The 26,000-nt window shown below is 39.2% G+C and overlaps 1 protein-coding gene across 5 annotated transcripts in view; it reads left to right on the top strand.

Annotated features, from left to right (window-relative positions):
- The window catches only part of atrnl1b (attractin-like 1b), a 713,064-nt gene that overhangs the window by 307,631 nt on the left and 379,433 nt on the right, over window positions 1-26,000 (top strand). The window lies entirely within an intron of this gene.

Genomic DNA, 26,000 nt, shown 5'->3' with positions numbered 1-26,000 from the left:
ATTTTAGAAAAGGTACAATTATTATCTTTAATATCTATTCAAACCAAAAGTGAAAAAATGGATTCTCCTGAAATAAATTGAGTTAATATTCTAAACACCGTAAACTACTCTCTAACTTTGATTTTACAGAATTGGGGTTTGCATTTTATGCCCCAGGGCTGTAAAATATTAGGCATGCAGATCATAAGATCAGTGAAGTTTCAACATGTTCAATAAAAACTGCTGCATATTAATAAATTATAAAGACCAATTTTATTCCTCCATCAAATTGCCTTTATTCATAAATTGTTCCCAGACCCAGTTATCTATTGCGTTGATTTGTACTGTGGCTTTTTGTGTTCCCTGTGAGTAGGCAGAGTACAGACTGGTACCACTTAAGTGTTCAGCTGAGTTAATGTAAATCCGCTGGTATGTTAAGCAACTTGCTTAGTAGTAAAGGATGAATTATGGTGGAACTTTTATTTGATGACTCTGAAAGGTGATGACATTGACAATTTCAGTAGTATTTGCAGAGTATGGTTTTATAATTTAAACCACTAAATTAGTAAAAGGACATATGAACTGCTGTGTTCACAGTTGTATAATGTAATTTAATTATTGTTTTATTGTTTTGTAATATCAAATTATGACCTGACATAAGCTGTTTTAAATGTCTGGTGGAATCGAGCAATCTGACGAATAGCCATCATTTATTAATGAAGTACCACACACTTGGTTACTGTGACTTGAAAGAATTACAAAGCAACACTTAAAAAAAAATCTTTGGTTTATATGATTGCTAAAAGATATGTAAATATAGAGGAAGTTTTGTATCTTTTAATGTTATATTTTTCTTTGCTAATGCGCATAAAGCCAAAGCTGAAAATCATGTTTGTTTATCATTTTAACAGAACAAAGCCCTGTGTTTAGTGTTGTGTGGAGAACATTAGACACAGGGCTTTGTTCTGCTAAAATGATGGATAAACATCGGAGATATGGTTGTGCAGTGCTTATGTTACTGGACTAGTAATCCAGAGGCCTCGACTAATCCGGAGAATGTGAGTTTAAATCCCACTATAGCAGTTTGAGAATTTTGAATTCAATTTTTTTTTAAATCTAGAAATAAAAAGCTGCTATCAGCAAAAGTGACTTTAAAGCTGTCAGATTGTCGTTAAAAACCCAACTGGTTCACTGATATCCTTTAGGGAAGGATACCTGCCGTCCTTACCTAGTCTGGCCTATGTGTGACTCCAGTCCCAGTAATGTGGTTGACTCTTAACTGCTCTCTTAAGTGGCCTAGCGAGCCACGCAGTTGTATCAAAACCGCTGTAAAGAATAACAAAGGACTGCAGCAGTTCAAGAAGAAGGCCCACCAGGTACAGAGTAGACACATTCCCACAAGGAGGAAAGGAAGGGCATCCAAAGCTAGAGCTCCCTGGATGACTAAAGATACAGAAATTAAAATGAAACAGAAAAAGGAGGCTTATGACAAATGTAAGGTTCATAATACAGGAGAGAACCAAGCAGAATACAGAAAGTACAGAGGAGATCTAAAAAAAGGAAATAAGAGGAGCAAAGAGAGACTGAGAGAATAGATTAGCGGCTAACATGAAAGGAACCCAAAAGCCTTTTATAAACATATAAATAGTAAACGGGTAGTCAAAGGAAGGGTGGGGCTGATTAGGGACAAAAAAAGGAGATCTTGTGGAGGCAGAGGGCATGGCTGAGATAGTAAATTAATACTTTGCATCGGTCTTCACTAGAAAAGAGGATGCTGCCAATATAGCAGTAAAGGAAGAGGTAGTAGTGATAGTGGATAGGATAAAAATAGATAAAGAGGAGGTACTTGTAAGATTGGCAGTATTCAAAGTAGAAAAGTCACCCAGTCCAGATGGGAGGTATCCTAGGTTACTGAGGGAAGTAAGAGTGGAAATTGGGGAGGCTATGGCCACAATCTTCTAATCCTCCTTAGATATGGGGGCAGTGTCAGAGGACGACAAATGTTACACCCCTGTTCAAAAAAGTGGAGAGGGTTAAACCCTGCAATTACAGGCCAGTCAACCTAATGTTGGTGGTGGGGAAACTTTTAGGGACAGTAAGCTGGGACAAAATTAATTGGCACTTGGAAAAGTATGGGCTAATAAATGAAAGTCAGCATGGATTTGTTAAAGGAAAATTGTGTATGACTAACTTGATTGAGTTCTTTGATGAAGTACCAGAGAGGATTGATGAGGGTAGTGCGATTGATGCTGTGTATATGGACTTTCAAAAGGCATTTGATAAAGTACCACATAATAGACTTGTTAGCAATATTAAAGCCCATGGGATTAAAGGGACAGTGGCAGTGTGGATACAAAATTGGCTAGGAGACAGAAAACAGAGAGTAGTGGTGAACCATTGTTTTTCAGACTGGAGGAAAGTATACAGTGGTATATCCCAGGGATCGGTATTAGGACCACTGCTCTTTTTGATATATATTAATGACCTGGACTTGGTTATACAGGGTATAATTTCAAAGTTGGCAGATGACACGAAACTCGGGACTGTAGTAAACAATGTGGTGAATAGTAACAGACTTCAAGAGGATACAGACAGACTGGTGAAATAGGCAGATGAAATTTAACGTAGAGAAGTGTGAAGTGATACATTTTGGTAGGAAGAATGAAGAAAGGCAATATAAACTAAATGGTACGATTTTAAAGGAACAGAGAGACCTGGGGATGTATGTGCACAAATCTTTGAAGGTGGCAGAACAAGTTAAGAAGGCTATTAAAAAGCATATGGGATTCTGGGCTTTATTAATTGAGGCATAGAGTACAAAAGCAAGGAAGTTATGCTAAACCTTTATAAAACACTGGTTAGGCTTCAGCTGGAGTATTGTGTCCAATTCTGGGCACCACACTTTAGGAAAGATGTCAAGGCCTTAGGGTGCAGAAGAGATTTACTAGAATGGTGCCAGGGCTGAGGGACTTCAGTTATGTGGAGAGACTGGAGAAGCTGGGGTTGCTCTCCTTAGTGCAGAGACGATTAAGAGGAGATTAAGATAGAGGTTTTCGAAATCATGAATGGTTTTGATAGAATAAATAAGGAGAAACTGCTTCCAGTGGCAGAAGGGTCGGTAACCAGAGGACACAGATTTAAGGTGATCGGCGACAGAACCAGAGGCGACATGAGGAAACATTTTTTTACGCAGCGCGTTGTTATAATCTGGAAGGCACTGCCTGAAAGAGTGGTGGAAACAGATTCAATAGTAACTTTCAAAAGGGAATAGGATAAATACTTGAAGGGAAAAAAATTACAGAGCTATGGGGAAAGAGCAGGGTTAGGGTTGGATTGGATAGCTCTTTCAAATTGCTAGCAGAGTATGATGAGCCAAATGGCCGCCTCCTGTGCTGTACCGTACTATGATACCACCACCTTCTCGGGGCTTTGAACTACGGATGGGCAGTAAATGCCTGGCTTGCCAGTGACGGCAACATCCTGAGAATGAATTTAAATTTTTTTCATAGTGTCCCAGAAAACCAACTGAAGTATAACTACACTGTTGGTGTTTTAAACGTTTACTATGTGAACTCTGCAGCACAATGAGAACATTTTACTTAAATTTCGGGATCCGAGGTATAATCCAACTGAATACGATGGAATAAAGTTTTCTCTTACTAACGGTGATGTGGACGCTAAAGTCTAGATTACAGTGACTAGAACTTTAAAGAACAAGATTGGGCACAATTCATCACTAATTTGTACTAAATTGGACAGTCTTATTGGGAAATGCTTCCAGAATTGTTGTTATTGGACATGGAAATTTCACATCGATGAAGAGGTAGTTACTCTTTTGAGATTTAGGTCTTGGTTATGATGCATTGTTGGGGCAGTGTAGAAGGAATTTTACTCTCCGTTAAGCCTATGCTACATGACCTTGGAATGCTTCTTGCCAACAAAACATTTTTTTTATTCGTTCATGGGATGTGGGCGTCGCTGGCGAGGCCAGCATTTATTGTTCATCTCTAATTGCCCTTGAGAAGGTGGTGGTGAGCCGCCTTCTTGAACCGCTGCAGTCAGTGTGGTGAAGGTTCTCCCACGGTGCTGTTAGGAAGGGAGTTCCAGGATTTTGACCCAGCGACGATGAAGGAACGGCGATAAATTTCCAAGTCCGGATGGTGTGTGACTTGGAGGGGAACGTGCAGGTGGTGGTGTTCCCATGTATCTGCTGCTCTTGTCCTTCTAGGTGGTAGAGGTCGCAGGTTTGAGCGGTGCTGTCGAAGAAGCTTTGGCGAGTTGCTGCAGTGTATCCTGTGGATGGTCCACACTGCAGCCACTGTGCGCCGGTGGTGAAGGGAATGAATGTTTAGGGTGGTGGATGGGGTGCCAATCAAGCGGGCTGCTTTGTCCTGGATGGTTTCGAGCTTCTTGAGTGTTGTTGGAGCTGCACTCATCCAGGCAAGTGGAGAGTATTCCATCACACTCCTGACTTGTGCCTTGTTGATGGTGGAAAGGCTTTGGGGAGTCAGGAGGTGAGTCACTCACTGCAGAATACCCAGCCTCTGACCTGCTCTTGTAGCCACAGTATTTATATGGCTGGTCCAGTTAAGTTTCTGGTCAATGGTGACCCCCAGGATGTTGATGGTGGGGGATTCGGCAATGGTAATGCCGTTGAATGTCAAGGGGAGATGGTTAGACTCTCTCTTGTTGGAGATGGTCATTGCCTGGCACTTGTCTGACGCGAACGTTACTTGCCACTTATGAGCCCAAGGCTGGATGTTGTCCAGGTCTTGCTGCATGCGGGCTTGGACTGCTTCATTATCTGAGGAGCTGCAAATGGAACTGAACACTGTGCAATCATCAGCGAACGTCCCCATTTCTGACCTTATGATGGAGGGAATGTCATTGATGAAGCAGCTGAAGATGGTTCAGCCTAGTACACTGCCTTGAGGAACTCCTGCAGTAATATCCTGGGGCTGAGACGATTAGCCACCAACAACCACTACCATCTTCCTTTGTGCTGGGTATGACTCCAGCCACTGGAGAGTTTTCCCCCTGATTCCCATTGACTTCAATTTTACTAGGGCTCCTTGGTGCCACACTCGGTCAAATGCTGTCTTGATGTCAAGGGCAGTCACTCTCACCTCACCTCTGGAATTCAGCTCTTTTGTCCATGTTTGGACCAAGGCTGTAATGAGGTCTGGAGCCGAGTGGTCCTGGCGGAACCCAAACTGAGCATCGGTGAGCAGGTTATTGGTGAGTAAGTGCCGCTTGATAGCACTGTCGACGACACCTTCCATCACTTTGCTGATGATTGAGAGTAGACTGATGGGGCGGTAATTGGCCGGATTGGATTTGTTCTACTTTTTGTGGACAGGACATACCTGGGCAATTTTCCACATTATCGGATCGATGCCAGTGTTGTAGCTTTACTGGAACAGTTTGGCTAGAGGCGCAGCTAGTTCTGGAGCACAAGCCTTCAGCACTACAGCTGGGATGCTGTCGGGGCCCATCGCCTTTGCTGTATCCAGTGCACTCAGCCATTTCTTGATATCACCTGGAGTGAATCGAATTGGCTGAAGACTGGCTTCCGTGATGGTGGGGATATCGGGAGGTGGCCGAGATGGATCATCCACTCGGCACTTCTGGTTGAAGATGGTTGCAAACGCTTCAGCCTTGTCTTTTGCACTTACGTGCCGGACTCCGCCATCGTTGAGTGAGAAATTTTATTCACCAGTTTGGGGAATCCCCAGTTTGAGCAAGAAATTTGACCTGGGCATAAAACAGTAGTGCAATACCAATTTAAGTTTTTTCCAATTATTTATTAGTAGTGGTAATTGTTTGTTCTGAAATTCAGTGTTATTCAGAATTCTTATTTACAATTCAAGTTTTATTGATAATTAACGTAACATTAATTCATTGCTGAAATCTCTTGTGTAATCTCTGCAGCCGAGAAATTATTGTTGCAGATGTTAATGGATGAATGGTTAACACGTTTGCTGATTTACTCTTGTTGGCTCTTTTAATGAAGCTGTTGACTCATTTGTTTTAAACTGATTAATACCTTTGTTAAAATAGGGGACAGAGGAATGTCATAGGAACGCATGAAGTGTTCATCCACTAAGATCGACACAGTAATTTCCAGGCTGACATATGAAATTCTTAAGAGTACTTGCCTCTCAAGCAATAGAAATACATTAGTAGAGTTCTGTTTTGTGTGCAATTTAAACAGAGACCTGCAACAGATCGATGTAAAACCTTTTGGCTTTTTTCTTGCTTTTTTTTTTCTCCTCTTCCACCTTTCCCTCCCTTTAACCCTGATGTCATGAATGTGTTGACTCAAGCTGGTATGCAGTTTTGGGGAATAGTAGCAGCCCTCCAGTAACTCTGCCAAGTAGCCATGAGCCTAATTATGTCTATAATCAATATTTATACACATGCACTTATAGCAGGAGTCACAACAGTGGACAGTGATCAAGAACAGTCGATGCTGTCCGTGCCAAGATCATGCTGTTCTGGATAAGATTGGCTAATTCAGTACAGATCCGGGATCAAGGCTTAGGTGTTCCTGGCCAGGATGACTTCAGTGTCATGCCATACAATGGAAGTATCTGTTTAGCCACTGTGAGCGCTGTTTTTCTTTTATTTTGCTATAGTCGAAAATTTGGGAAAAAATGATGCTCGTTCTATATATTGGGAAGTAGAAAATGTTTAAATTCTAAGCTTTTCATACTAGAAGTACACTAAAATTTTGTTGTACCTTGAACAAAATGGCCAGCATTTATTTAACACTCAAGTAAGCATATTGTTAAATATGTACAGAATGCACTTAAAGCTTGAAACTGATGTTGATCTTTCATGGGGAATAAAATGATGAGACCAGTAAGTGTAATTGTTTTGTAACCTTATCAACACTGGTTCTGCCAATGTGATTAAAAATGTAAAATTAGTGGCTGTTTCATGGATTGTGTCCTCCCTTAATCTGCTGAAAAAAGTGGCTGAGTTTGTTGCACATTGATTCTGTCACCCAGGTAACTTCTCGGTACAGCATCATTAAAGGGGAAGACCCCTCTGCATGCTGTAATGGAACTGACCATACAGAGGACTGTCTAAGTTCATTCTGTTTTCTTGTCTAGTTTCACAAGCTTTGTTGCTTTTATTGTATTTTAATTGCTTTGGTTTTTTAATCATGATTTTGAACATTCATGAGGAAATGAAAAGATGTTTACACTGTTAGAGTTGGATATCTTCAAGCAGCCTTTATAGATTAGCTTTTCTCTATCATATTGAGTTAGGTGAATGTTTTCATACATTGCCCAAATTTGTTGTATATGTGCAGCTTTATTTAAATGGTTTAAAGTTTCCTGTGAACATATTGTTTCTTCTATGTGGCTATTAATTGGGAACAAGGATGATGAAAAGAATTCACGTTCTGTGGGTACTTTGGCACAGGTATCTTTTAAACATTTATTCCTGTCTCATGCCTTGGGAAAGCTTAGGGCAAAAGTCTGCTACTATAGTATTGACTTATTTGAAGCCTACCTGGGGAATTCATTGAAGTTGATGGGCCAGATTTTGCTGTGAAAATAATGGTGAGGCTAAAAGTGCCCACTGTTATTTATGCGCAAATCAGACAGCAACTCCGGCGAGCAGAGATGTGCAGTTAAATGCGAAAATCCAGAAGTTGCTGTCCTTTGTAAGCTGTGCAAAAATGGCATTTCACTGTCTGTCTCCCCATGAATGGTGTGAAGTTCCTGTACTTACCTCATAGATACGGACTAAACTTGCCACAAAAAGTTAGGGTTTGTCCATTCCAGTCGAAGTACCCTTTCAATGACATGTTAAGTCTTAATTACAGCCAAACAACCTCTCTGGCACTGAAAATTATCTTTTACAATTGTGGAGTCTCGTTCCTTCAGCTTTTAGTTGTTGGAGATTTTTTTTAAAAATTAAATACATTTTTTTCTTTTTTCTTTGTCTCTTTTATCTCTCTCTCTCAATCCAATCTTTCTTTCCCACTCTTTATTTCGCTTACTGTACCTGATTTGACATTGAATTCACTATTCTAACTTACACTTCCTGGTTCAGACTCTGTGCTGCTCACTAACGATTCTTCAATCTGATTGGTTAAGGAGGCACACAGTTGCTTGCGCTGTTCACACAGGTCCCAGATGGCCTGTTTGGATCTCCTGCTGACGGCAACTTGCCGTGCAAAACCCCATGGAAAGTCTATGGGCGAGTGTAAGTCTAACGAACGGTGGGCGCTGTTCGTTTGCCGCTCACATCAAAATCTTGCCCAATAGCAATACACCATCACAAATATTCTTGATATATAAATATACATCATCAATATTAATTTAAGGGGAACAAAGCAGTCAAAAAAATTGATCACTGTCAATAATTACCTATCAGTACCAGTTATTTCTGTGGTTGAATTTGAAGAGTTTCAGGATTTGGGATGTTTATTTTATCTTTAGAGCACAAAGATTCAGTTTCAATGAATTTCTTGATGTGCGTACAAAAGGATGCAGCTTCGGCTTTCTCAGATGACATCTAAGTCTATAGTGTGCAGTAGTATAGTCAGTCTTATGCAGAATCACACAAAGAAGGAATGGATGTATTTTATTGGCTTAATATTATGACTATTGCACATTTTTAGTCAAATCCATATTTGTGTGATCAATCTGTACAGGCAAAATGTATTTTCTTTTTAAACTTCGCCAATTTGCCTTTGAGTTAGTCATTCTTCTTGTATGCAGTCTGGTTGCAGGCATTTTTAGCAATATGATGTGCTGTGCTGCTGAGTGTTAGGCCACAGGTTATATGGGAACATAGGAACAGGAGTAGGCCATTCAGCCTCTTGAGCCTGTTCCACCATTCAATTAGATCATGGCTGATCTGTATTTAAACTCCATTTATGCAAGGGTTCTCCATACAAATTCCTGATCTTCAGAGATGCAGTAATCAGAGGCAAGACATTTGATCAGATGCATGATTTGCTCTGAGCCACTCTTGTGGACATCTTAGTGGCGAGAGGCCTGAGCATATGTCACTGCTTGCTCCCACAGATGAGAATGGTGCACTACATGAGAGACATGAAGAATACGGAAAATAAATGTGTGTGTTTGTGCGTCATATAAATCTGTTTTTACTCACCTTGCTCTCTTACAAAAATTCTAACTTGCCCCCCTCCAATGAAAAACAGATGTGTTTCTTGTTCAACAGAACTTGCATCGACTGTTGAAATAAAAGCACTGGGAAATCAAAAGTGGTGAAGTATATCTGTAAACTTAGATTGGCTGCATGCTGTTAAAAAGCAATTGCAAGTGAAAAAGAAACAATATTATAACAATTGGAGATGTAATACAAAGCCGTTTTCATTATTTTCTAATGCTTTAACTCTTTGTTGTCCAAGACCTAAAATTAAGCTGTGTAAACTCATTGTCCATTGAAATCACAGTCTTGTATCTGAGTCATAAGGTTGAAGATTCAATCCTCATTTTAGGGCTTGAACATATAAACTAGGTTTCAGTGTAGTACTCAAGATTGCTATATTGATGGAGGTGCAGTCCATCAGATGAGATGCTAAACCTTGACTGGCTGTCTGTGTGGTTCATGTGGATGTTAAAGATCTTGTGGCAATTTTTGAAAAAGAATTGGGAATTGTCCTGGTGTCCGAGTCAATATTGGTCCCTCAAACAACACCACTAGTTTTTCTTCCAATTGTTGTTTGTTTGATCTTGCTGTGAGCAACCTTGCCTGCCATGTTTGCCTACATAAAAAAGCTATTGCACTTCAAAGTAATTAAATGTTTGTGTAGTCCTTTGGGACAAGATATGTGGCATGGTGCTCCATAAGTGGGAGTCTATCTGTGTTCTCTTCTCGAAAAATAGCATTAAGCCTCTGCTGTGACTGGCTACTGTCTCCAGACACTTTTGATCTGGTCAGAGATGTACCCAGAATGGTGCTTGCTATCTGTTGTTTGTATTATTTACCACATGCGCTACTTATATAACTTGCTATTCTGCCTTTAATCTGTGAGTAAACCCTGCATCTTTGTTTCAGTTTCTGTTATCTCTGCTGTTAAAATACCTATTTTAAAAAATGTGGCATGGCTAAAAATACTGTATTGATTTTGTTTATCAAAATACAGTAGTACCTCCCATTATCTAGCCATAATGGTGGCATCCCGGTAGCTATTTAAATTGTTGGATAAATGAAAGTCCCAGATTATGGTCGTGCACACTTGATACCTTGGACACAAGAATAAAGATGCGACACAAATAGCATAAACTGCATTTAGTCTTTCTTGCGCTATGTGGTTGGTGTATATCAGACATTAGAAGATTAATGCATGTGGGGTGGGCAAATGCATCACAACTCCTTGCAGGGCTTTCTCCGTCAAATATTATGCTGGGCAGTCACAAAGACAAATTCTTGGAGTTCAAATCATAGCAGCTTTTTAATGGTTTCAGTGATCATTGCCTGCAAGATTCTTTTTTTTGGTATGGTAAAACTTTTAAGTTTATGAATAATTTTTCCCCATATAAGTCGGAAAAAGACAATTGATTCTCCAAGTAAAACATTTCTAAAGGAAATTGTGGCCACTTTTTCTTTAATGTGTGTTATATTTGACCAGAGATGTTCTTTTAATTTGACTAACCATTTTTCCTCACCCTCCATTTATCAAATTGAATGAATTCCCCCCCCCCCCCAACCCCGGCTTTAATGTTAGGCCTGCTTCGATTTAGTTCATGTACTTGTAAGTATTTAATTATCTGCCTAACGCATGCACAAAGTTTTTCTTCGCGGCAAAAAAAACTGACAGATTTGTATGGGCCTCTTGCAATAGCCTCGTAAATAAATTGGCACAATTCCGAGGTGACACAATGGGAGCTTTTATCACTAATGGCAAAGGCAATTAATATGCATTTTTAAACTCCAACGTTAGCAGTGATTTAGCTACAGTTTCACAACAAATGGGAATTTGTAGCTGTGGTGTAAATAGTGCTATCAAATCGTTCACCACCAAAGACACCATTTAATGTGATCTCCATCAACATTTCTAGTCTTGCAAAGATGCCAGATAGTATCACTAATGTAGTGTGTAGGGGATATAGTTATAGCAAGTGAAATGCTATTGGATGGTTTCACTATTTGGCCACCTACTGATGCAAATAAACTTGGGAGTTACACATATTCCTAAAACTCTTCCCCTTCAATCAAATCACTGGCTATTTTACACGTACAGTAATAAAGATAATTTGGGACAGGATAATATTGTATTAGTCCGCACTATCCTAACTGCCTTTGCAGGTTTTAATTCTAGAACTTTCCCATCTGTTGTGAACACTTTTGATGCTGTTTATTCCTGGAGGAGTCACTAACTTCAACACCTCACAAACAGTGGTTCTTCCTTCCATGGGATAGGGGGAAGAACAGCAAACATGATATTGTCTGCTGTGAGGGGAATTCAGAGTACGTTCACCCAAGAGAACTGAACTGCCCAGCTCAAGACTCGGGGCTTCCATCTGCGAAAGGATCAAGTGAATACAATTATGCCTTAATATATAAAAGGAACTATATAAATCAAAATTACATAGCTTACATAAAATCTAATTAGTCTAAATTGTTTTAAATGGGTTGACGATATGAAATGACCGTCAAGTATTATATTTTCCAAGGAGCTAGATCGTTAAATAACCCTTTCCTGAAGCACATGCTGTTTCCTAAAAGAATGCTTCAGTCATCCAGTCTACCGAGTAGTTATTGTGACTACCTCAATCTACTGCGACCAGTAATCTGTCTTAAATCCAAAAGTCTAAATAAGTTGAAAGATGTCATATTCATGCGTCACTAAATGATTTGCGAATTTTTTTATCTTGAGTTTCAAGGATGTTTTATTTGATCAATATAAAAGCTGCTTGTGTCAGTCAGGCATGATCCTGTATTTGCTTATGATTAAGCAAGCAATCGTGATTCAGCAAAATGCAACAGAACTTTTTAATACCCTCTCTGTTGTGAATCAGCGAATAAAAGGAATTTTAACATTATGTATTTTAAATCTGTTGAAAAGCAAATGAAATTTAAAAAAGTTAAATTAAATGGACTCATGATCATAACAACTATCTGTGTACATCCACAAAATTACTTTCTCTATACTAATAGAAAAATATTTTTCTCACATTTATAAATTGTAGCTTGTATAATTCAAATATTTTTCGAAATGTTTAATGAGTAGCAACAATTCAGATAGATGATTTGCAGTAGTCTAAAGATGATATATCACATTGTTTAGAAAAAAGCCCGTACTGATTGTAATGTGATATTTATGAGCAAATTCACACTCCCAGCAGGGCATGGGTTGGAGATGATGCCTCGACACTGTGGACCAATTCACTGACTTGCGATCTTTTTGATCACATCTCCCCACTATTGAATTCATCCAGTACTGAATTTTGTAAGACACAACACTGAATTAAAGATTTTAAAAAATAATTTTATTGGTAAAGTGTCTGACAAAAGCTGACACCCTCTATTTTTCCCCCAGTCAGTATTAAACATCTTGCAATTTAGAATGTGGGGTTTAAGCATTCCAAATGTAGTCTTGAAAAGAGGCTTCTACATAGTAAAGTATCTTTATTGCATGGTTTTGTATGATGTTATGCTTATGAAGGGGATTGTATCGAGCTTAAGTGGTTGCTTTGTGTGTCAAACTATTACCAGTCCATATGAACCACAAGGACTTCTATTCAGTGTTCAGACTGCATCCATGATTCATTTATTTTACCCCAACCTATGTGCCCAGTACTTTGCTGATACCGAGCAAAAAGAGTTGGGTCTTGGGTGACCAGGGATACCTAATTTGACTTGGCTTATGACCTTTGTGCAGCATCCTCAGATTCTGAATGAGTCTAGGATTTATCTGAATATTACTCCAAGTACCAACACCAAGCTAAATGTCCACCATGGATTTGTTATCTTGGTACACCATTACAATCTGTTCATAGTATCAATAAAAGGTCCTTTTGTGCCAAAATAATGAGATGCTTGCCTCCACCAGATGCATTATAGAGTACACCATAGGCATTCTGAAGCAGCACTTCCTGTTACCTTGAAAATTCGAGGGGCATTTTCCTGTATTACCTAGCCAATGTTTCCCAGACTATTGTGACCTGATGCATTCTGTGTAATGAGGCACCCACGTGGAGTAGCTGCAGTGAGAGCCCTTTGAAGAACAGCTGGCGGATGAGCATGAAGAGCCTGAAGAAGTAGAGCATGCAGCAGGTCAAGGAGTTGCAAGAGCTATTCACCAGACCCCAATTCAAGATATTTCCTCTTAAAGATTGCAAGAATCCTTACCATTTCCAGTCTTCTAACCATCCTGCAATAAATCACAATAGCTAATATTTGAAAGCCACCCTACTTATCTATCAGCAAGACCACACCTCTTCACAGCACATCTTACAAAAGCCATACAAATAAAACACTGTGCAACAGCAGTAACTAAGTAACTATCGTGGCAAAATAATTTATTGACTAACATCATAAGTGTACCTTAACCTGTTGCCTGCTACCACAGTGCTTCAGTTCCTGTGTGTTGTGTTTGACTACTTAATCTGGTGGAGCACCTCAGTAAAAACTCCATGGCTGGCAACTGAGTGTCCCTGTGTCTGAAAGGCTCTAGGGATTGAGGTGGCTCTTGACTTTTGTGAGCAGAGAGTCCAAGCTGCCTTGCATTTTTACTTGTGTGGGAATGGTCTGGTTCTGCCCACGTTCTGGCTCCTCTGAAACTGTTGAACCCTAGTTCCACAAGCGTAAATTGCCCTCTAGTGCTCCACCCAAATGGGCATTCCTAATATGTGAGTCCAGTTGGTGAGTGTAAGGAGGTTATTCAATTGCAACCAAGTCCAATCCTCTGTTCATCCGATGTCCACATACAAACACTACCAGATGAGGTCACTGCATGCAAATCTGTTTCAGCTGACTCAGCACAGACAAGGGACCCCAACTCAGGACCATTCTAGTTTGTATTGCTCAGCCTTAATCAGCAGATGTATTGGAAGAGGCATAATTTATTTTAAAAGAAGCACTTTGGGGGCCTGATTTAATTTGGCTGAAGTAGGATTAAATTTGCTATTGAAGAAACATATGGAAAACCTAACTGACAGAAAGTTCCATGTTAGTGATTAACAGACAACTATTCCTAATAGCTGCATTCATTAAGATCTACAAAACCTTTTATAAAATGAATGCAGTGATAACTGTAGTGCATATTCTGGAATTTATGGTATGACATGCTAAGGTTTATTGACCATCCCTTCCGCTAAAGATAATCTGGCCCTGTAATTGTGCCTTAGCGTACGAATGCTCAACATATTTGTCTGAAATTTTTGGTTCAGCTATTTTAGCAGAGATGTTAACCCATTTATTTTAAACTGGTTATGCTGCTGCTAAAATAGCAGAGAAGAGTTTCACACGAATTGTTAAGCATTTATAACGTTGGTATCCAATGCTTTAATTTTAGAGCCTCTGCGAGCAGTTAAGACTATTATTTTCAATCTCAGTTGATCTGTTCTAAATGACATTTACAAATCAGTATTAATAATTCATGTTAAAACTTACAACTAAGGATATATCTCCAAATTAAATCTTCTATGAAACGCCACACCTTCTACTTAAAATAGCCAGAAAATTGTGCAATGGAAATAGTGCAATTTGAGCATAATTCTGGGGGGGTGGAGGAGAAAAGATGATTATTGCAGCATTCTGGGAGGTATTTCAGGAATTCTAAAGAACACCTGGTTACAGAGGCTCCACATGGGCTTGAAGTGGAAAAGGCAAAAGGCAGCCGATCCCTGCTTTCCAATTGGAATCTTCTCACTGATGCATTAAGGGGTACCCGTCTGAAATTGAAAGGAAAGTACACTTTTGTTGTGGAGTGGAGGGAGCTCTGCATTTGGGTGCCAAATTGGGAAATTAATCCATTTTCCAGCTTTGATGAGAGAGGAAAAAAAAACATTTAAAAAAAAAGTTGATGTCTAATCCAACTTTTTCTTTGCAATTGGTTCAGCTCTCAGAAGCCTAATTTCAAATCATCAACCTGAAATATTAAAATTTGACTATCTGAAAGTCAGCTCTAAGTTTCAATCAAAGAAGTTACTTGTGTACAGGTAAAGAGCGGATGTAAAAATTCTATCGGTTTATATCTGTGTTAACTTCAGAATTTCTACTTCTTGGCTTTCCATTGACTCCAATGGAAAAGAAAATCAGGTGTGGTGTAAAACTGGCTGCCTATTCACTATCAGCCTGTTTTGCACTACTGGCATTAACCAATTTCATCCCTCCTGCCCTAATGTCAAAGAGTTAGGGGAGTTCTCCTGGTGTCCTGGCCAATGTTAATCCTTCAATCAGCACATCCAAAAACAGGTTAACTGGTCATTTATCTCATTGCTGTTTGTGGAATCTTGGCTGTCGTGTTTGCCTACAAAACAACAGTGGCCACACCTGAAAAGCAATTCATTGTCTGCGAAGTGCTTTGGGAACTTCTGAGGATGTGAAAAGCAACTAAATGAAATGTCTGTGAATCAGCTCTTCTGAATAATCGAGTTAAGCTTCTAAGTAGAAGATTGGTAGGGATGTTCATTTAATAAGAAAAGGAATTAATCATTTTCCTGATAACCATTTGAGTTCCTGCTCAATGAGATGCATCTTTGTCATTTTGGTAACACAAAAATTGAGAAGTTAGGTGAGCGGTTTTGCTTCACATTCAGAATGTGCCTCACTGTGACCAGGTTATAAGCTGGATCACAATTGTGTAAAAAAGTAATTTATTTGTATATTTGGTGAAGACTGTAATTGTTAGAAAAGATATAATGCTGGTATTTAAAACTTTGATATAAAGGTGAAAAGCTACAGTAAATCGCATAATTGCTTAAGATTCTAAAAATCCTCATTTTCTGTTAGTTTCCATGTAAACATCGCACGTACAATTGAATAGATTTTTACAAGTCTAAACTGCATTAATTTTTGGCCATTCTGATTGATTGTTAGACGTTTATTTGTTTGGAACTTACTCTCTTGATCTAATGGTCAGCAATTTGAATCCTCATTAATCTGAAGAGGCAGCAGAGTGCATCAATTTGTAAGGTCAAATTGCAAAAATCAATTTAAAATATATGTACAGTGTTGCTTCATTAGTTTGTGCTGTTTATCACATTTTCTCTTTTGAGATAAGTTACCAAATACAGAAATGTAAATCTGTGCTCAAGACTGCAGTTTCGAACTGATCCATGTTCATGGCCAGGGTGGTTTCTTAAAAGGACGTTGTCTCTTGGTAAACAATTTTTCAGTTTTATAGGTACACAGTTGCATTGACATAACTGAATTGTGTCAGAACATGTCGTAACATTATTTGACACAAATTCTGGTGTTTTCCCCTCTCTTCAAACAAAAAAGGTTTGACGAAAGCATGAAGGCAATGCCCCTTTTAAGCAGATACCATTTAATATCCAAAAGGTCACCAGCCTCATAATTACAGTTAAAGAGGAGGTAGTTCTGTTTACAATGATGTTTTGTAAACAATGGAAGGATTAATTGTAACGTATACAAAACTAATTGTAGCAGTTATAATGCAAGCAACAAATGGAGAAAATAAAGTCAAGTAATTACAATAGCCGGAATAAAGTATTGTTCATAAATGCATCTGTTTGAAAAGTAAAGGACAATGTGATCAATGTAAATGATTTTGTTGCTTGGTACAAATTCAATAGTGAAGGACATATTTAGCTGGTTCCCTATAACACCCTGTGCATAATTGATCAAATTATGTTTGCAAAAGATATGCCCAATTTGAAATTGACTTAGTTCAGTCATGCCCAACTTTCCATTTTTAATTGCTGAAAATAGCTCACAAGAGAGCAGATGTGCAGGAACAGCTATTTAGATCAGTGCACAGATGTGAAACATGCAGTAAATGGTAAAGAATCTGGGAATGAGTCCATCTTTGAAATTTCAAAACCAAGGCACTGTAATAGGGGCCATTTATTGTATTTGATTCGACTTTCAGGATCAGCACTAAAGTATGTAATCAAGTTATGATAACAATCAATATCGAAGAACGTTCTTTGAATTCATTCAGTAGCTACCTGTAAGAACAGTTATATCCATTACTGTTCTTTGGGTAACCTATTTGCTCAAAGTCATAAATTGAATGGTTCATCCAGCTCTAATCATCCTTCTGTCCTTTTCCAGTCATATTACTGCTCTAGTTACAGAATATGTGACAATTCTGTGTTTTTCTTGAAAGTCAGCTTTCTTTGCCTTGCACGCTTCAGTAAAAATTCACTTCACTCACACAGCATCAATCATGCTACCTTTTTTTCAGGATGCAGCAGAAAACTTTAATAAAGAAAAGCGACAAAAGGCAACTCATCTTTTTATTGGAAGCAAATATTATATAATTTTCAAATGCCAAATGACTCTCTTGATTTTATAGTAAATAGTTAACCGATACAAATACTAGATCCATGTTAGTACTAGCATTGTATGTTTGGTGTTCAGTAACTTGCAAAAAACAAAAATTATGATAAAGCAGAAAATGAGACTCTCCAGAATTATCTTTGTATCTCTCCATTAGAAACTGTTTGGTATCAGCTCTGTAGCGGCCACTAAATCCTAAAGCCAAAGGCTTGTCAAGTCCTGATTTTTTTTTTTGTAAAATTGTGTTTGGCCTAGCGCACCCATAATCATTTATAGCAAGTCTAAATGTTCAGAATTACATACTCTGTGGAAACTGGAAGTGAAATCAGAAATCAGAAAAGCTTTCAATTTATTCACTGACTTTCATAGTATGCTGCTATTTTAGTGAGTACAATGCTCAATGTAGGACAAGTTTTGAAGTGAACAATTACTTTTTTCTCTGCATATTTATTCAGAATGATAATCGGTAATGCTTGTACACCAGTATAATTCTCAGCACATGAAGGAAGCGATTGGAGCTATTGCTGAGGTGAATGTCAGGCCCAGGAGCTTCATAATGGTAGCAGGGTCAGCAACATATCCAAAAGTGTCTGTCATGCTTTGCTACTGAGAATTTCAATGCTATACAGACAATAGCAATTATAGACTGCAGCATAATTATTTTGTTCATGTTTCATGCTGTCCATAATGGTTTAGCCAAAGTAATTCACCAAATCATAAACTATTTATATCTCCAAGGAATGGGATTTTAAAGGGCCAGATTTTTTTTTGTTAAATTCATTTGGTTCTTTGAGCCTGCTGTCTCAGTGTAAAGGGATGTGATAAGAAGGCACAAAACAACAAGATTATGACTTGTTCCCACACCCTCACTGCAGGACATGAAACAGCTAATTTAACACTGCCTAAATTTATTTATTCTTTAAACCATTAGTAAACTAGTGGGTAAGACACTTTTAGTATTATATAAATCTTGGTGATCTTTTTTGTAAAACAAACATTGCTTCTTTTTTAAGAGATTATCCTCCTTGAGTAGGAACAAAGGACTGCAATGTTTTATCAAAACATGATTTTATAGAAGTCATTCATATTTTGTAAAGAATCTTGATGTAGGTTGGAAAACATAAGGACCAAAATGTGAATATTTTGTGGAGCAAGTGAGAATTATTGTTGATTCTCTTTTGAGAGGAGGGTGAAAGTGAGAAGACATGGAGATAACTGATTCCTCTCATAAAAGTGTAGTTTCACTGATTCACCTTGAATGAACACAGTTGTTTCCATTTGCTAATATGGAACTTAATCCTCAGCATGAATGATGCAAGACCAATACATGCATTTTAAAATGGGTGAATAAATGGTTTCTGTGCAAATCAGCTGGAGTAGATTGTAGGGCTCTATGTTTCCTGTTATACATTTAGACATTAGTGACAACAGTACATTTCCTATTAAGTGCAATCTTTCAGCAGTGCCAACATTGATCGATGTGATACTCATTTCGCTTCCTGGATAAATCATGCTGATAAAATGAATTTTTATAGAGCTGAGTTGTATTTTGTAACCTAGCGAGTCACATTTAATGGGTTTTTATTAGATTTCAGAATACGAAGTTACTTATTTACTCTCTGAATAGACATGATTAAATTGAATGCTTTTTGTAATGCAGTTGATGCTGCTTCATGTATTTTAACTTAGTTTGCAAAAAGGTACATGAATCAAATGACTATTTTTGTCTAAATGTAATAAAGGTCAATTGAGACTTCAAGTCGTTAAAGGTTAAATCAACTAATTTCAGTCAGCCCAGTCATTTCATACTTAGTTGAGAGATGGTGTCAAAACATACTGTACTTAATTTAAACAGAAGTTTCAAATTAATGTTTTTGAAAAATAAAATAATGTTCAAAATAGTCGCTTTAGTCTCAATTTTACACTTGATTATGTGCAAAGTACAATCAAGTGTGGTGAACATGAAATCCTGTTTATATTGTTCCAGTTTGATGTCTTTGTTAGTTACATCATGGACACAATGGAAGATATGAAAGAGAATAATCTAGATTTATGTGATGGACAAATAATAGGCCAGATTTTGCTGTCAAAATAACAGTGAGGCAAATGGTGCTCACTATTATTTAGGAACAAATGGTACAGCAATTTCAAGTGAGGGGCAGATATGCGGTTAAACTTAAAAACCCAAAAGTTGCTGTCCGAGTTGTGCCACTCCGTCGTTAGCTTCGTGAAAATGGCATCTCGCTGTCTGCCACACCAGTGAAATGCATTGAATGGCGTGAAGTTGCTGTATTTGCGCGGTTGATACGAACTAAATTCACCACAGAAAGTTAGAGCTGCTCTGAAGTGATGCAAGGAGCCTGTCTTGGAGCCATTTAAGGTCTGTGCATATTTAATTACGCCTGGATTAGCTGTCATTTTTTTAACAATGTGGAGAGTGTTTATTACTTCCAATCAACCTCTCTGACACTGAAAATGAACTATTACAAGTGTGGAGTCTCATTCTTTCAGATTTTAATTGTTTTTTGAGATTTAAAAAATGTCAAGTTTAAAATTTAATTTTTTTTTTACTTTTCCTTTGTCTCTTTTTTTCTTTCTCTCCCTCAATCCAATCTATCTTTCCCTCTGTCTTTTTGTACCTGATTTGACATTGAATTTACCCATTCTAATTTACACTTCCTTCATAGTCCTTGCGCTGTAAATTCGACAATCCTTCAATCTTATTGGTTAAGCTGCGACGTTATTACCTCGCACTTTCAGCAACTTGCCCCGCAAAAAGTTTAAAAACCTAAACATGCAAGGGTAAGTCTAACTAACAGCAGACATTCTAGAGGGGGAGGATGAACAGCCAGTAGCCGTGGTCCATATCGGTACCAACGACATAGGTTTAAAAAAAAGGGATGAGGTCCTGCAAGGTGAATTTAAGGAGTTAGGAGATAAATTACAAAGCAGGACCTCAAAGGTAGTGATCTCAGGATTACTACCTGTGTTACATGCTAGTGAGTATAGGAACAGGAGAATAGACCAGATGAATGCGTGGCTGCAAGGATGGTGTAGGAGGGAGGGATTTAGAGTCCTGGGACATTGGGACCGGTTCTGGGGAAGGTGGGACCTGTACAAGCGGGACGGGTTACACCCGAGCAGGACTAGAACCGATGTCCTCACGGGGGTGTTTGCTAGTGCTGTTGGGGAAGGTTTAAACTAGAATGGCAGGGGGATGGGAACCTGAGCAGGGAGACAGAGGAGGGGGAAACAAGGATAGAAACAAAAGACAGGAAGGGAAGAAGCAATAGTGGAAGGCAGAGAAAACAAGGGTGAAAAACAAATAGGGCCATAGTGCAAAATAAAAGTAAGATGACTTGCAATTTTAAAAAGACAAGTCTAAAGGCATTGTATCTTAATGCGCGGAGCATTCGCAATAAGCTAGATGAATTAACAGTACAGATAGATATTAACGGTTATGATATAGTTGCGATTACGGAGACATGGCTGCAGGGTGACCAAGGATGGGAACTGAACATCCAGGGGTATTCAATATTTAGAAAGGACAGGCAAAAAGGGAAAGGAGGTGGGGTAGCGTTGTCAGTAAAGGAGGAAATCAATGCAATAGTGAGGATGGATATTGGCTCGGAAAATCACAATGTGGAATCTGTATGGATGAAGCTAAGAAACACCAAGGGGCAGAAAACGTTGTCTACAGGCCCCCAAACAATAGTGGAGATGTAGGGGAGGAAATTAGAGACGTGTGCAAGAAGGGTACAACTATAATCATGGGTGACTTTAATCTACATATAGATTGGTCAAACCAAATTAGCAATAATACTGGGGGGAGGAATTCCTGGAATATGTATGTGATGGTTTTCTAGACCAATACGTTGAGGAACAAACTAGAGAACAGACGATCCTAAACTGGGTATTGTGCAATGAGAAAGGATTAATTAACAATCTTGTTGTGCGGGGTCCCTTCGGGAAGAGCAACCATAACATGATAAAATTCCTCATTAAGATGGAGAGTGAAGTAGTTGAATCCGAAACTAGGGTCCTGAATCGAAATAAAGGAAATTACAAAAGTATGAGGTGCGAGTTGACTATGATAGATTGGGGAACTTTACTAAAAGGGATGACGGTGGATAGGCAATGGCTAATATTTGAAGAACGTGTGCAGGAATTACAACAAATATTCATTCCTGTCTGGCGCAAAAATAAAACAGGAAAGGTGGCTCAACCGTGGCTTACAAAAGAAATTAGGGATAGTATTAGATCCAAAGAGGAGACATATAAAATTGCCAGAAAAAGCGGCAAGCCTGAGGATTGGGAGCAGTTCAGAATTCAGCAAAGGAGGACAAAGAGATTGATTAAGAGGGGAAAAATAGAGTATGAGAGTAAACTAGCAGGGAACATAAAAACTGACTGTAAAAGCTTCTATAAATATGTCAAGAGAAAAAGATTAGTGAAGACAAATGTAGGTCCCTTACAGTCAGAAATGGGGGAAATTATAATAGGGAACAAAGAAATGGCAGAACAATTAAACACATACTTTGGTTCGGTCTTCACAAAGGAGGACACAAATAACCTCCCAGAAATGTTAGGGAACCAATGGTCCAGTGAGAGGGAGGAACTGAAGGAAACCAGTATTCGTAAAAAAAGATAGTGCTAGAGAAATTAATGGGGCTAAAGGCTGACAAATCCCCAGGGCCTGATAGTGGGGATGGAAGTGGCCCTGGAAATAGTAGATGCATTGGTGATCATCTTCCAAAATTATTGGAGGGTGGCAAATGTAACCCCACTATTTAAAAAAGGAGGGAGAGAAAAAACAGGGAATTACAGACCAGTTAGCCTAACATCAGTAGTGGGGAAAATGCTAGAGTCTATTATCAAAGATGTGATAACGGAACACTTGGAAGGCATTAACGGGATTGGACAAAGTCAGCATGGATTTATGAAAGGGAAATCATGCTTAACAAATCTACTGGAGTTTTTTGAGGATGTAATGAATAGAATAGATAGGGGAGAATCAGTGGATGTGGTGTATTTGGATTTTCAGAAGGCTTTTGATAAGATCCCACACGAGGTTAGTGTGCAAAATTCAATGTAGAAAAATGTGAGGTCACCCACTTTGGATCAAAAAAGGATAGAACAGGGTACTTTCTAAATGGTAAAAAGTTAAAAACAGTGGATGTCCAAAAGGACTTAGGGGTACAGGTACATAGATCATTGAAGTGTCATGAACAGGTGCAGAAAATAATCAAGAAGGCTGATGGAATGCTGGCCTTTATATCTAGAGGACGAGAGTACAAGGGGGCAGAAGTTATGCTGCAGCTAACAAAACCCTGGTTAGACCGCACCTGGAGTACTGTGAGCAGTTCTGGGCACTGCACCTTCGAAAGGACATATTGGCCTTGGAGGGAGTGCAGCATAGGTTTACTAGAATGATACCCGGACTTCAAGGGTTAAGTTAGGAGGAGAGATTACACAAATTTGGGGTTGTATTCTCTAGAGTTTCGAAGGTTAAGGGGTGATCAGATCGAAGTTTATAAGATATTAAGGGGAACGGATAGGGTGGATAGAGAGAAACTATTTCCGCTGGTTGGGGATTCTAGGAGTAGGGGGCACAGTCTAAAAATTAAAGCCAGACCTTTCAGGAGTGAAATTAGAAAACATTTCTACACACAAAGGATGGTTGAAGTTTGGTACTCTCTTCCACAAACGGCAATTGATACTAGCTCAATTGCTAAATTTAAATGTGAGATAGATAGCCTTTTGACAACCAAAGGTATTAAGGGATATGGGCCAAAGGCAGGTATATGGAGCTAGATCACAGATCAGCCATGATCTTATCAAATGGCGGAGCAGGCACGAGGGGCTGAATGACCTACTCCTGTTCCTATGTTTCCTAACATTAAAGCACATGGGATTGGGGGGAATATACTGGCATGGATTGAGAATTGGTTGACAGACAGGAAACAGAGTTGGAATAAACGGGTCTTTTTCTGGGTGGCAGGCAGTGACGAGTGGGGTACCGCAGGGATCAGTGCTTGGGCCCCAGCTATTCACAATGTATATCAATGATTTGGATGAGGGAACTGGATGTAACATTTCCAAGTTTGCAGATGACACAAAGCTGGGGTAGGATGAGCTGTGAGGAGGATGCAAAGAGGCTCCAATGTGATTTAGACAAGTTAGGTGAGTGGGCAAGAACATGGCAGATGCAGTATAATGTGGATAAATGTGAGGTTATCCACTTTGGTTGTAAAAACAGAAAGGCAGATTATTATCTGAATGATGATAGATTGGGAAAAGGGGAGGTGCAACGAGACCTGGGTGTCCTTGTACACCAGTCGCTGAAAGCAAGCAGTCAGGTGCAGCAAGCAGTTAGGAAGGCGAATGGTATGTTGGCCTTCACTGCAAGAGGATTCGAGTACACGAACAGGGATGTCATATTGCAGTTATACAGGGCCTTGGTGAGGCCACATCTGGACTTTTGTGTGCATTTTTTGTCTCCTTATCTGAGGAAGGATATCCTTGCCATGGATGGAGTGCAATGAAGGTTTACCAGACTGATTCCTGGGATGGCAGGACTGACGTATGAGGAGAGATTGGGTCGACTAGGCCTATATTCACTAGAGTTTAGAAGAATGAGAGGTGATCTCATCGAAACATATAAAATTCTAACAGGACTAGACAGACTGGATCCTGGGAGGATGTTCCCAATGGCTGGGGAGTCCAGAAGCAGGGGTCACAGTCTTAGGATATGGGGTATGCCAATTAGAACCGAGATGAGGAGAATTTCTTCACTCAGAGGGTGGTGAACCTGTGAAATTCTCTACCTCAGAAGGCAGTGGAGGCCAAGTCATTAGATGTATTCAAGAAGGAGATAGATATATTTCTTAATGCTGAAAGGATCAAGGGATATGGGGAAAAAGTAGGACTGGGTACTGAATTAGACGATCAGCCATGATCATTTTGAATGGCGGAGCAGGCCCGAAGGGCCGAATGGCCTACTCTTGCTCCTATTTTCTATGTTTCTAGATGCCATTAGATGTCCTGCTACAGCAAATTGTGGCCCAATACTTGGTACAGTTGCCCAATACTGGTGCATAGTTATTTAGTTTTAGGTGCTTCGCTGCCTGTCTATCAATGTCAAGTTGGGGATGAGTTGGAACTTCCTCCAGTTGAACGTTAACAAGACCAAAGCCATTCTATTTGTTTCTTGGCATAAACTCCACACCCTTACCCACCATTTCATCTCCTGCCTCAACTGTTCACTTTCGGTACTGACATTGCATGTGACGTTGGTGTCCTACATATGTGAGTTAAGCTTCAAACCCCACATCCATTCAATCACAAAGATCATCTATTTCATCTCCTAAATATAGCCAGCCCTTGTCCTTACTTTCAATCCTCACCCTATGCTGAAATCCTCAGCCATACGTTTGTCCTCTCCAGTCAACTTTTCCAATGCCTTCCTAACCAGGGTCACCAGCTCCACCCTTTGCAAGCTCGACTTCATCTAAACTCCTCCGCCAGTGTCCTTTCCTATATTAAGTTCTTCTTGCCCTTTACTCCAGTACTTCTTGGTTGATAGGTGAGCAAAATGGAGTACAGAATAGGATATAGGTTGTGGAGTTCTGGATGGATTGAAGTTTGCACAGGGTGGACTTGGGAGGTTGGTGAGGAGCGCACCCAAAGTCACTCACTCCCTTTCTCTCATTGCATTGATTTGAAAATCCTTATCCTCATTTACAATAGTCTTAAATCCTAGTGACATCAATGTGTGGCTACTTTTCTCTAGCTTTCCTGGATAATAACGGTAATACAAAAATATGCCAGAATTACCTCATGAAATTGCCCGTGTTTTCACACTTCTCTGATCTTTTGTCTTATTACACTGCTGTGAAGTGCCTTGGGATGTTTTCCTACGTTAAAGGTGCAATATAAATGCAAGTTGTTGTATCTATCGACTCTATCTTTGGAATATTGAAATCTAAATATGATATATATACAGTATGATTCTTTGCAACCCCTCGTTCGCTTAAACACCATATCTGCTTTTTCACCTTGAACCCCTAGTTGTTAGTTGGTAATTATTACTTTGATGCCCTTATCATTACTAATTGCCCAAATTGCTTCTGCCATGTCACCATCTGCTCTTATTTCCACCCTATTGATAGCTGTTGTTATCCTTTAGCACAAAGGTTACCCTCATTGTACAGAGTACTAAAAAAAATCATACCATGAGCATTACATTATTAAATGTTTATAAGTTCTTAGAGCAGCCCAGAATAACTGAGGCTAATGGTCCAATAAAAATGCAGGGCAGTTGTGGAGGGTGTCATGTTCTTTAAAATGTGCAATTTTTTTTCCCAACAAGATGATATGGCTTGTAAACCAAATGACAGAAATCTGCATTAACTGTTCTTGCATGCGTTAGGTTGTAAGAGTGGCTGTGATACTATGATAGTCTGATATGCAGTCAGCTGGAGGACTTGCCAGACGCACAAGTCTGTTTTCGGAGTTTTATAATGTGGATGTTCTGTAAACTGAGACTCATTGTGTCC

Source organism: Heptranchias perlo, chromosome 21, assembly GCF_035084215.1.
Source record: "Heptranchias perlo isolate sHepPer1 chromosome 21, sHepPer1.hap1, whole genome shotgun sequence".
Classification (NCBI taxonomy): domain Eukaryota; kingdom Metazoa; phylum Chordata; class Chondrichthyes; order Hexanchiformes; family Hexanchidae; genus Heptranchias; species Heptranchias perlo.
Note: the sequence above shows the minus strand (reverse complement) of the source record. Positions and strands in the feature narration are given on the sequence as shown.